Below are 11062 nucleotides of genomic sequence, written 5' to 3' on the forward strand. Positions count from 1 at the left end.
TAGGAATGAGGGTGTCAATGAGTTGATGAGGCATTGCTGCCCATTCGTCTTGCAGCGCCAATCGAAGCTCCGGAATCGTTACTGGTGGTAAGGTACGAGCTGCCAAGCGTCTGCCTAGAAAATCCTATACATGCTCGATGGGATTGAGACCCGGAGATCGTGCCGGCCAATCCATACGTTCAATATCCTCACTCTCTAAGAGCTGTTCGGCAGCTACTGTGCGATAACATGGTGCATTGTCGTCCATGAAAAGGAACTGCGGACCCATAGCGCCTCTAAAAAGACGCACATATGGAAGAAGAATCTCGTTACAATAACGGGTCCCGTTGACTGAACCTGCGTCAAAGATGTGAAGATCTGTACGACTACCAAGCATGATGCCTCCCCAAACGAGAACACCGCCACCTCCATACCTGTCCCTTTCAATGATGTTCGAGAGATGATTGCGGCTTCCCCGCTCTCTCCAGATGAGTATGCGATGAGAATCGCTACTCAGACTGAATCTGCTCTCATCTGTAAAGAGTACTCGTCCACATTCATTGTCTCTCCAATTCAGGTGTTCCCGGCACCACAGAGAACGCCTTCTCCGATGGGCAGGCGTTAGAGGTACACACCGTACAGGGCGTCGTGCAAACAGACCACCACCGTGCAGTCTTCTGGCCACGGTAAAACGCGATATCGGTCGTCCAGTCGCCTGTATCGTGTGTCTCGCGATTTCTCCCGCTGTCTGCCGTCTGTTTCTTCTGGCCTGTAAGGCAATATACCGGTCATCTGCGGGTGTGGTTCCTCGTGGACGGCCACTACTAAACCCCGGATAGCTGTTCCTGTAGTTTGAAATTGTCTCCAAAGTCGTGAAAAGATGCTGTGAGCAATTCCGAACTCTGCAGCCACACTTGTCACACTGCGGCCTTCCTCCAACTTCCCAATGATTCGACCTCGGGTAAAAGCATCCAGATGTCGTCTAACAGATTGTTTATTCGCCATTTCTCGCTGAGGCAGCAACTCGGTGTGATTTTAACTGCTATACGGCGTGCAATCTCTTTGCCAGAAATACTGATCTTACACCGACAACATGCTTTATACTACTCAGACACTCCCCCATTACGTCTACCTTCATATCTGCGCATGTGCTACCGTACATCACCTTACTTAATCTCCTGATTGGTCTTTCTGTCCGCTCTGCCTCTTCGTTCAGCTGATATGCTAATTTTTCGACTTCGTCCTTAATGTTTGCACACCAGTGTATTATAAGCTCCCGAATGCTTGAATAAACTGTAGAACTTAAATTTCTATAAAGAATAGAACTCAATGGCGCATAAAATATTGGCTTCTAGAAATATTTTCAAAACGGAAATAAGGAATGTCTTGCTCTCTTCTGAATATTTTTCGTCTATCTTAGATAAATTATTAGCATTTGAATGTTGGCAATAGGTTGTCAAATGGCGTCTGAACTAAAGGGTGGTGGATGATAATTCGTCACCACTAGAATTTGGCGAATGGGTACCCTAATCTCTAGTCGCCCTTTAAAAAAGGAGGAGTATATAACACATTTTCCTCTTCCTTTTGGCATGCTATCGTGGTGCAATTCAGAGCATACTCGACGATTATACGAGAGGTCCTGGGTTCGATTGCCGAAGAAGGCATTGCACATTTTCTCACATCTCTTGCTTCAAGATACCTCATGACTATATGTTTTACATAGAATAATAGTTCTAAACTGTTAGTTTACAAGATTTGGATATAAAATTGCTCAGATTAGTTAAAAATTTCAAGAAATATTTATTTAAATTAGAATATTCGAATATTCCGTTCAATTAAAAAACTCAAAGATATTATGAAAATCACAGTTTAAGTAAATAATTTTGTTTAGATAACATAATTTTTGTTCTTGTGACTTATCTAACTTTCTTGACAGTAACGTCAGATCAATCGCACGAAATTTATTGTGGTACATAGACAAAGATTTTCCTGACACTGACCCGTACTCAGGATTTTAAAATTTCAATGAAGTAAAAAAAAAATGAAAACCTGTTTCCAGTGCAATGAACCACTGAAGTCTGCTAATTCTTTGAAGCATGCGGATTAAATTTAAGTTTTTATTCAGCAAGTAAAATAAACTAAGAGACACTGACAGACGCCTATATTTAATGCATGCCAAAAGACAGATGTGTATATTTACTGTATGTCAAAAACTCTTCTACTTCAATAAATGTTTTTACGTACCTAACATATATTTATTCAAAATAGAAAATCGGATAGCAGCCTGTTTGGAGCATGCATAGTCCTATTCTACAGCAGCCAGAATTCGATATGCATTCCTGAATTATTTTACTGTTGAAACAATTCAGTTACTAAGATGGAGTTTCATAAAAAACAAAACAAAAAAAAAAAAAAAAAAAAAAAAAAAAAACCAGTTTCAGCTTATTATTACAGTACTTTTCCATGTCTGATAAATTATTTCTGAGCAAGACATAGAAGTCTTACCCACCTAGTCAACTTTCTTCCGATAGTCCTTAAAGCGGTGTACGCTGATGCAGATACTCCAGTTGATGCAGGGAAGATGACTTTTATTGCAGCTTTTTCGTTAACTAAAACAAAGCAAACAATACATTATAATCACTTCAAATTTCAATTAAAGAAAAATGTAGGATCGATTTATTTTTAAGTCATATGCCGAGTTTCTGTTTAAATTGAATCTCAGATGTATTTCTTCTGAGAGGACTAATAATTCCATAAATGCAGTCCTCAAGCGGCTATTTTTACTAGGCTGGAGTAACACTTTGTTCAGTGACATCTTACTTCTGCGAAACTCATTGTTTATTTTCTTTGGTTCACTGCGGATTAAACTTTCGGGATCATATCTAACATTACATTAGTGCCTAAATCTCTTTTTTTTTTTTTTTTGTTTTAACTATTTTTCTATACTAAAAATAATATTGTGCTCATTTTAATGTGTCATTACGGTTTTCCCAAAGCAATTGCAAGAATTCTTAGTCCCCTACTTAAGCTTTAATTATTGTTATCTAATTTGAATGACTAATCATAAAATCTAAATTCCTCAAAGGATATTTTAACAAAATTCTTTGACAGTCACATATTTTAATGTGTCTAAAATAATACTTGAATTATTGCCACTGCTAAAACTCGGCATTTTGCAAAACATTAACATCCAGTTTCTCTAAATATATTGTCGTAATATTAGATTTCCCCATTCTAAGACATAATCAGAATTTTGGAATGAGAACTATGTTTGTCATTGGTTTTTATATTTTGTTTTCGTTTTATAGGTTATGAAAATGAATACATTTTATGTAAATTTAATATTTCGCACAAATTTCTCATGCAAGGTTTAGCTGATTATTTAGAATTCTGTTCCAAATGTTATTTATCGAATTATGCTTAGCATTCCTGGTCAATGTGGCAAATTTGTTGCACTAGCCATAAATATTTTTCCAGTGGTTGGAATAGTGTTTGGTTCCATTAGTGGAAACCATTTCTTATTGTAATCATTAGATACATATTAAAGCCTGGTTCAGAAATGATATTGGGTTTTCCGCGACATCTTTAGTTTCTGAAATATTACATGAACATATTAGCAACCAGAATGGGGAGATAGCACAATATTTTTAATTTCAGTTTAAAATATGCTCATTTATGCAATGACAGTAAATTAGACTTAGTTCCAAACTATAACGATATCAGTATGCAAATATCAGATCATTCAATATATTTAATGCAAAACGATCTTAAGTATCAAAGCATAAATGAGTGTTTTGTGTAGACTTGAAAAGGATAAACATTATTATCTGCATCAAACTTCTCATAGACATCTTAACATGTAAAATGTCTATGCATTTTTCATTTCGGGAAGACTACCGAAGAATTGTCAATGTAGCGGAAAAGGATTTTGAGAAAACACATGATATCAGCTAAACAAGTTGCTATTAATTAACGTTTTATTGATAGTGACGAAAAGTGTATTACTCATCACATTAGGCCTAGTGAAGCAATATCTGGAATACTCCAGTAAAGAAGAATCGGGTTTTTGCTGTTTATCTAATAAATTAGATAATGAGAAATTTAAAGCATGACTTTTTAATGTAATTTTAGTTTAGACAGATTAGAAAATATTGACATTCTATAATCTAAATAAATACAATTAAATAGAATTCCTGTTTCATTTAAAAATTCATCCACATTTCATGTTAAAATTCCTTAGGAAACATAATTGGCAGAACTATTCTCAATTAGTAAAGGACATTTTGTACAATAAGTTTAACTGTATAATGAATGTTAATGTTTACTTAAATGGCTTTTCAAAAACTTGAGTGAATAGATGTTCTTGTTTTTAAGGCTTAAACTAAAACTTAATAGTTATTTATATTAAATGCTTTAGTTAGTTCCATGATGACATAAAATTTATGTGTAACATATATTAAAGAAAACGGAACATACAAAACATTATAATTACTACTGGAGCCTCAAGTGTGACTCTAGTTAAAAGGTAATTTGGAAAGATGAATGTTACCTTGAGAAAATCAACATGCGGAAAAATGAAATGCGTAAAGTATTGTTGCGTGCTTACGGGTTCGTAATAAAATGAAGCGTAAGTACGATGAAAAGTGAATAAAATTTATTCTTATCAGAACAAATAAATGAAAATAATAAAATTTTCTCAGAGGTATTCGTACAATATCATAATATCTCACAGTGGTATTATTTTTAAACTACTAAAACATTGAATAGAATTCAAAACTCTGAGAAACATAGAGAAAAAGAGATTTCCTAAAGTTAATTCGATCTCGCCATTGATTCGATACAGTAAACAACAAAAGTTTTCTAAAACAACGCAATTGAGATGTTTTCCTCCAGCTTTTATAAGCTTTTTAAATGCATGAAAACATTCTCGTATTTTCTCGGTTTTTCTGGATAGCAAGAGTACAGTTATGAGATATCTATTTATTAAAATGTTAAATGCGCGTGCTGTTGTATTTTAATTTTTCCGGCGTAGCTTCCTTTTCGAACAAGTCTCGTGCTGCATTGCATGGGGAAATAAAACAATTTTAATTACAGATTCTATTAAAAATAGCTGAATAAATACAAAACCCTAACAGTATTATTGCTTGACCTTGTAAAAAAAAATCTTAATTATAGAATCATGATTAAAGATTTTCACCCGACGGTTTGGATTTTCTACAGTACTATTATACCCGTTAAAATTTTTAGTTGATGAATTAGTTTCTAATGCTTTGTTATTTTTAGCCTTTAAAACGCTTAGATTTTTAGTTGTCCACATTTCTATTTAGAAATCATAAATCTCTTGAATTTTCTCTTTCAGAAAATTTATTTCCTCAGTAGTTTCATATTTATTTCCTCAATAATAGATGTAGTAAAAAATACATTAAACTTATGAGCATTCTAAATTCGGTGCAACAGACATCTGATTTGCCGTTAATGCAAAAATCATTCTCTTTTCATTTTGCTGTACAACGCGTTGTTTTTATATTCTTTGAATCACTGGTTTAAAGAGATTGCTTTTATTAAACATAAACATCTATGCTTTTCAAGTTATAATGAAGAATGGAGCGGAAACCTAGAAGGATATTTGTACTCTTGAATAAAGCAAAATTTCTCTTTTGCACAGTACAGTTTCTCTTTCTTCTTGATTGTAATTAAGTATTAATTATTTTACAGAGTTGAATAAATTTCCAATAATAATTCAAAATATCTTAAAGTTGATCAAAAAGCAATGAGAGTTAAAATAAACAGTAATGTATTGTGGCTTTTGCCGGAAGAATTTCTGTTCGGAAACATTTTATTTAATCTTTATTTATATATATACTGCTGAGTACTTGCAATCGTAAAACCCTTGACCTTGTTTTTTTATTTCTATTGCAGGTTTCCATTATTTCAGTTGAGTGCCAATCAAAGGTTCAGAGGGTAATTCTGCTGAGCACTAACCGCTTACGAAGGGTCGTCTCTCAATGTGGACGGTTTTGTAGGTTTCGCACATAACGTAAATACGAGACTGTTTTTCTCATTAGATTAACTGTTTACAGTTCCAGAAGTAGACATTATCACATTAATTCGTGCAATTAAAGTGAAAATGTAAGCAACATTTAATCATTAACGGAATTTTGCTTTTAATCCTTCTATAAAATAAGAAATTGTTTGAGTCTTAGTAATAACATCCGATATTTACCAAAACGGATTTGAAACGTAGTTTTCGTTAAGTATTTTATGGAATTTTTGCTACTGTAATTTTGGATAATTACGATTATTTCTGGAAATAAACATATTTATTTCATTACAGTTACGTTAGAACAGTGGTAAACTATTTGATTTTGCTTTAGATTGTTTGAACAGTATTCTAAGATTGAACACTATGATGTCAAGAAAATTTACACTTTCACAATATTTTTCGTTTTATTAAAAATTAACAAAAATCATTAAAAAACTAAAATCCTCAAATGGTAAATTAAAAGAAATTTTGGATTTACTTCTTGGAGTTTCTCATGATAAAATATGCGATGGCGGTGGGAAAATCGTCCTGTCAACCCAATGTACAAAGTCTATCTGATTTCATTCAGGGTTATGCCTGAAACCTTTGCAGCAGCTATACGTTCTAATATAGGAATCTCATCAATGGATGAGTGGTTAAGAATGCTGAATGCTGGGAGTACGACCCAAGTAACACTCCAGACGAATGGAGCACGGGTTCAATGGCTGTTTTTTGTGGTTTCCTCCTTGTCCCCTTCCTTAAAAAGTCCTCCATGAAGGGATTCTCTCTCCTAGACCAATACTCGTCGTGTGATTTCCATATTCAAGTAACATAATCTAACCGCATATGTGAATGCAAAACATTTCTAGCAATCTTTAAAAACTTGGGATTTGCTCAGGGTAAGTAAACTGTACTGTAAAGTATATATATTTCCAAAGTTTGGGAAGCGAGAAAGGAAGGTGGTTTTTAGGACCTTTCTGCTGGAGCTATGGGCATTTTTGATCCTCTAGAACTATTACTCCTCGTGCGTACTGTTAATAGTGCGTACTGTTAAATAATCTTCCCCGTTTAACAAAGTTCTGAAATTACGGGACTAAATTTAATCCAAATCCCACATCGCCATGAACCGCAACTGTTAATGTTTTTATTTTATTAAAATCGTGTTATTGTTAGAACTTGAGTTAGAAACTCATTTCAACCCTGTATCACAACCGGGATTTTGCGTAGCAGTTTCGGCCATTACACCACAATACTTATCATATTCCTTGACGTACTTTTACCCCTAATCTTATTGTACTGAAATTTTTAAAAATATTTATGTAATTGTTTTTTTCATTATTTGCACATAGTTTATTTCCTCACAGGCTAGTTTACTGGTAAATTGTATTCTCTTGATTGTTTTTATTTTTATTCATGCATTTAATTATTATTTGCACTTTAATTAGCATTAACACTTCATTATTTTATGTTTCGTTGCATTTATTATCTGAAAATTATTTTACTCATATTTTTCTTTAACCAACCAGCTATGGCAGATATTGTCACGGTTAAGAAATTTTCCAAATAGTAGATTAGACCTTAATTTTATTATTTTTAATTGAGCTCTGATTAGCCTTACCTACTGCTGAAGTGTTTGATCCTTCGAAATACGGGTCTTTAGTTCACCCCCTTCGCTCCTCCGGTGTCTCTCTTCAAAATTGCGGTCTTGACTCAGTCACCCCTAGATGTCCCTGGGGCACGCGCGTGTTAGGCTGAACTACCGTTAGATATCGACTCAATCTTTTTCAGATATTGTAATGTTAATATTACTATGTATTCTTAGTGGAAAGTAAGTTTTTTAAAGAGAAATATATTGTAAATATTACCAGTAATTTATCCGTGACTACTTCTCGTTTGTTATGTTCTTCCTATAACCGTAAACCTCGGAAATTATATAACTCGCATAATTTTCTCCTCTCGGTTTTCAGACGATGGAGAGAAATACATGAGAAAATACGGTACTAACGAAATTTTATAAATCTAAATGTTCCCAAGATATTCCGATTTCATTCGTAATTTTCTTATTATTTTTCTAACCATCTGAAACTTTTTGCTTGTTGCCTTTTAATGCCACTCAGACACTTCAAATGAGACTTGAATGAGGAAAGACTTGAAATGAGGGGGGGGGGACGAAAACGTGAATTAGCAGGAGCGAAATAAAGAAAGCTGATGGCATATCACCTTTCTTATTGCCAGTTTTTTTAATTTTTTTATTTAAAGAAAAAGAAATCCTCGTGCACCGCAAAGTATCACACGAGACGTACAAATCGTAAGTAAAAAAGGCAAAATTGTAAGTAATATCATCAGTTTTCGACAATACAATGAAATCATACACAAAGATTAAAAAAAAAGTAAATACAAAAGTATAAAAATGTATAAAGAAATCATTAACTATGTTTAAAATAAAAGTAAACAAAATCGTTGAAAGCTCGGTAGGCCGAAGATACAAAATCATAACATTTCGGCGGCCAATGAATTCCAACGAATTTTAATCTACATTTCAATAGATTTCTTGCTTTATCAAGCAATGGGCAGTCAAAAAGCAGGTGGAAAACACTTTGCTGAACGCTAAGACTGCAATTACACAAATTGGAAGATGCCAGCTTAAATCGTTCAAGATGAACATTAAACTTACCATGTCCAGACAAAAATAGCGTAATTTCAAATTTAAGCAACAAGTTCTTACTTTTCAGTCTTTCAAAAATAGTTGGGAAGAATGTTTTGTAACAGATCCCTTATCAGAAGAGATATAATCACAGTTCCACCCTTCAGTCATTTTAGCTTTGAATGTTTTTTTTTAAATAAGATTTTGGAATATTTACATCAACATTAATATCATTTTTAGTTGCATTCTTAGCTAGCCAATCAGCTCTCTCGTTTCCATAATTACCTGAATGACCACGGACAAATATAAAAAACACTGAAATACCCTACTTCTCCAGCTCTCCGATAAACTGCTTTATATTAACAATAATATCATTACATAAAGAGGTATTTTTAAGAGATTCCAGGGAAGAGAGTGAATCCGTACAGATTAAGTAGCTGGAACCACGTCCATCCTGGCTAATTATCCACTTGATTGCAAAATTAATACACAGAAACTCAGAAATACATACAGTACATTCATTTCTAATGCGAAATTGGTGACACTAAATTTCAATATCATCCTCAAAAATAACATAAGCAAAAACAACTTTATCATGAATCCTACTACCTTCCATATACAACACAAATGAGAATGAATTTACATCAGTGTCCATACTACTATAGAATCTGTACCGGTTGTCTTACAGAAGGATGTGGTAGAACAGACAAGAGCAATAAACGATCAAAATGAGAATTGGAGTAATTTGCAAGACTATTCTTGTAATCTATAAAGGTCAGAATAAACAAATTCAGGGTGGAAATCCGGCAAGAGAGAAAACAGCATTGTAACGAATAGTTTGGTAACCCCTTATAACTCGCAGCAAAATTCGTCTTTGAACTCGAAGCAGGCGTTTACAGTTAATTTTCTTTTTTATTGCCACTTTAGAACTTAAATTCCAGCTTTTCAATAATTAGCATGTTTTGAATTAAATTATTATATACGTCTGAGATAATTTAAATTAATAATTATTTTACATAAGTGAATGTAGGTTTAATTTGCTATCTTTCGGAAATCCTGAGGAGCAATAAAAGTACGTCTTTCACATTAAGTGGTTACTTTTTTCTGGGTTATATTTTACTATGCTTACAAAATTAGATTTAGCTTCTTTGTTGACAACTAATATTAAAAAGAAGTACGCAATTTGATACTCTAAATTAACGCTAAGTAAATTTCAGTCGCTTCATTTTACTGCTCTGTATTTATATACAGCTTTAAATTTTAATCTGATTGCCTATTGGAGTATGTGAAAGCATAGGAAGGCTGTCCACGGAAAGGGTGTCTCCATGGAGAATTTTTAAAGAGACGTGGCTTTTATTTGCACTGCACATCTCAAAAAACACGAAAACATCGAAGTAGCTATTTCGCTTGCCAAGATCGGAACCCAGGTAGAAATATGATCCATAAGACGTCTTACAAATTCGGCAATTGTTGAGTCAAATTTTTAATATGGATTAAAATTAAATTTATTCAAGTTGGAAAAAACCGCAATGTAGTAAATTTAAAAATTTTGCGACCTTTATAGAAACTATTATGTGCATTTTTTTAATCATTTAAGGTTCGCTTGCAGATAAGAAGAATAACATAAACTTATTGAAAAACCTACTCCATCATTAATACATGGAATTTCAAAAACGAAACTTGAAGTTAATTTAACATTTATTGGAAAAAAATGGGAATTGCTGTGCAACTGTGCCACTAAAGATGATCAATTCTGTTTTCATAATTATTATCTTTTTACTTCTTTCCATTTATAACTCTGGTTATTACGAAGCGATTTCAGATGTTTCAAGAACCATGAAAAGAAATGATAGGAGAAAGCCCGAAAGTTGTGAATGAAGAATATTGTAACGAAAATACCAAAAAATATCAGAACTACGCCGAGACTACCCGTCAACGGTTGTTCAGCACAGGTTCTTAATATACGTGTATAAACCTTAATAATAATTAGACGCAGTGAGTCTACTATTAGAATATTTGTTTGCAATTTCAATATATATAGAAAAAGAAATAAATCTTATCTACTTGGATTCTGCACATGCTTCTTGACGAATAAACAACTTTATTAATACTTGACATCAGTATTTTTACAGTTTCCAAAGCAGGAACTAGGATATTATTCAATAAACAGAACAAAAAATACAATATATAACTCAATTCAATTCATATCAACATTAAATCCATAGAATACTTCTATCACTAAGCAAACACGGATCAGAACGTGCATGGCAACGCCGAAAACTGATGCCATCCACAAAAAAAAAAAAAAAAAAAAAAAAAAAGGATACATAAAACTCGCGTCATTAAAGCATTAATAGTCTCGTGTTCATTCAATAAAGTTATTCATAAAACTATCTCGGGGATATCTTCCGAAGTTT

General features: G+C 33.2%; 1 long non-coding RNA gene across 1 annotated transcript in view; it reads right to left on the minus strand.

Annotated features, from left to right (window-relative positions):
- LOC118184751 (uncharacterized) overlaps window positions 1-10825 on the minus strand; it is a 33147-nt gene extending 22322 nt beyond the window's left edge. Inside the window, exons 1-2 of the long non-coding RNA XR_004757479.2 lie at window positions 10710-10825; window positions 2489-2588 (exon numbers count right to left, since the gene is read on the minus strand). This is a non-coding gene — a long non-coding RNA (uncharacterized LOC118184751). The remainder of the gene's footprint in view (window positions 1-2488; window positions 2589-10709) is intronic.
- Window positions 10826-11062: the final 237 nt, after the last annotated feature.

The sequence above is a fragment of the Stegodyphus dumicola genome, chromosome 2 (assembly GCF_044657685.1).
Source record: "Stegodyphus dumicola isolate Sdum_Otavi_A_Nest chromosome 2, ASM4465768v1".
Classification (NCBI taxonomy): Eukaryota; Metazoa; Arthropoda; class Arachnida; order Araneae; family Eresidae; genus Stegodyphus; species Stegodyphus dumicola.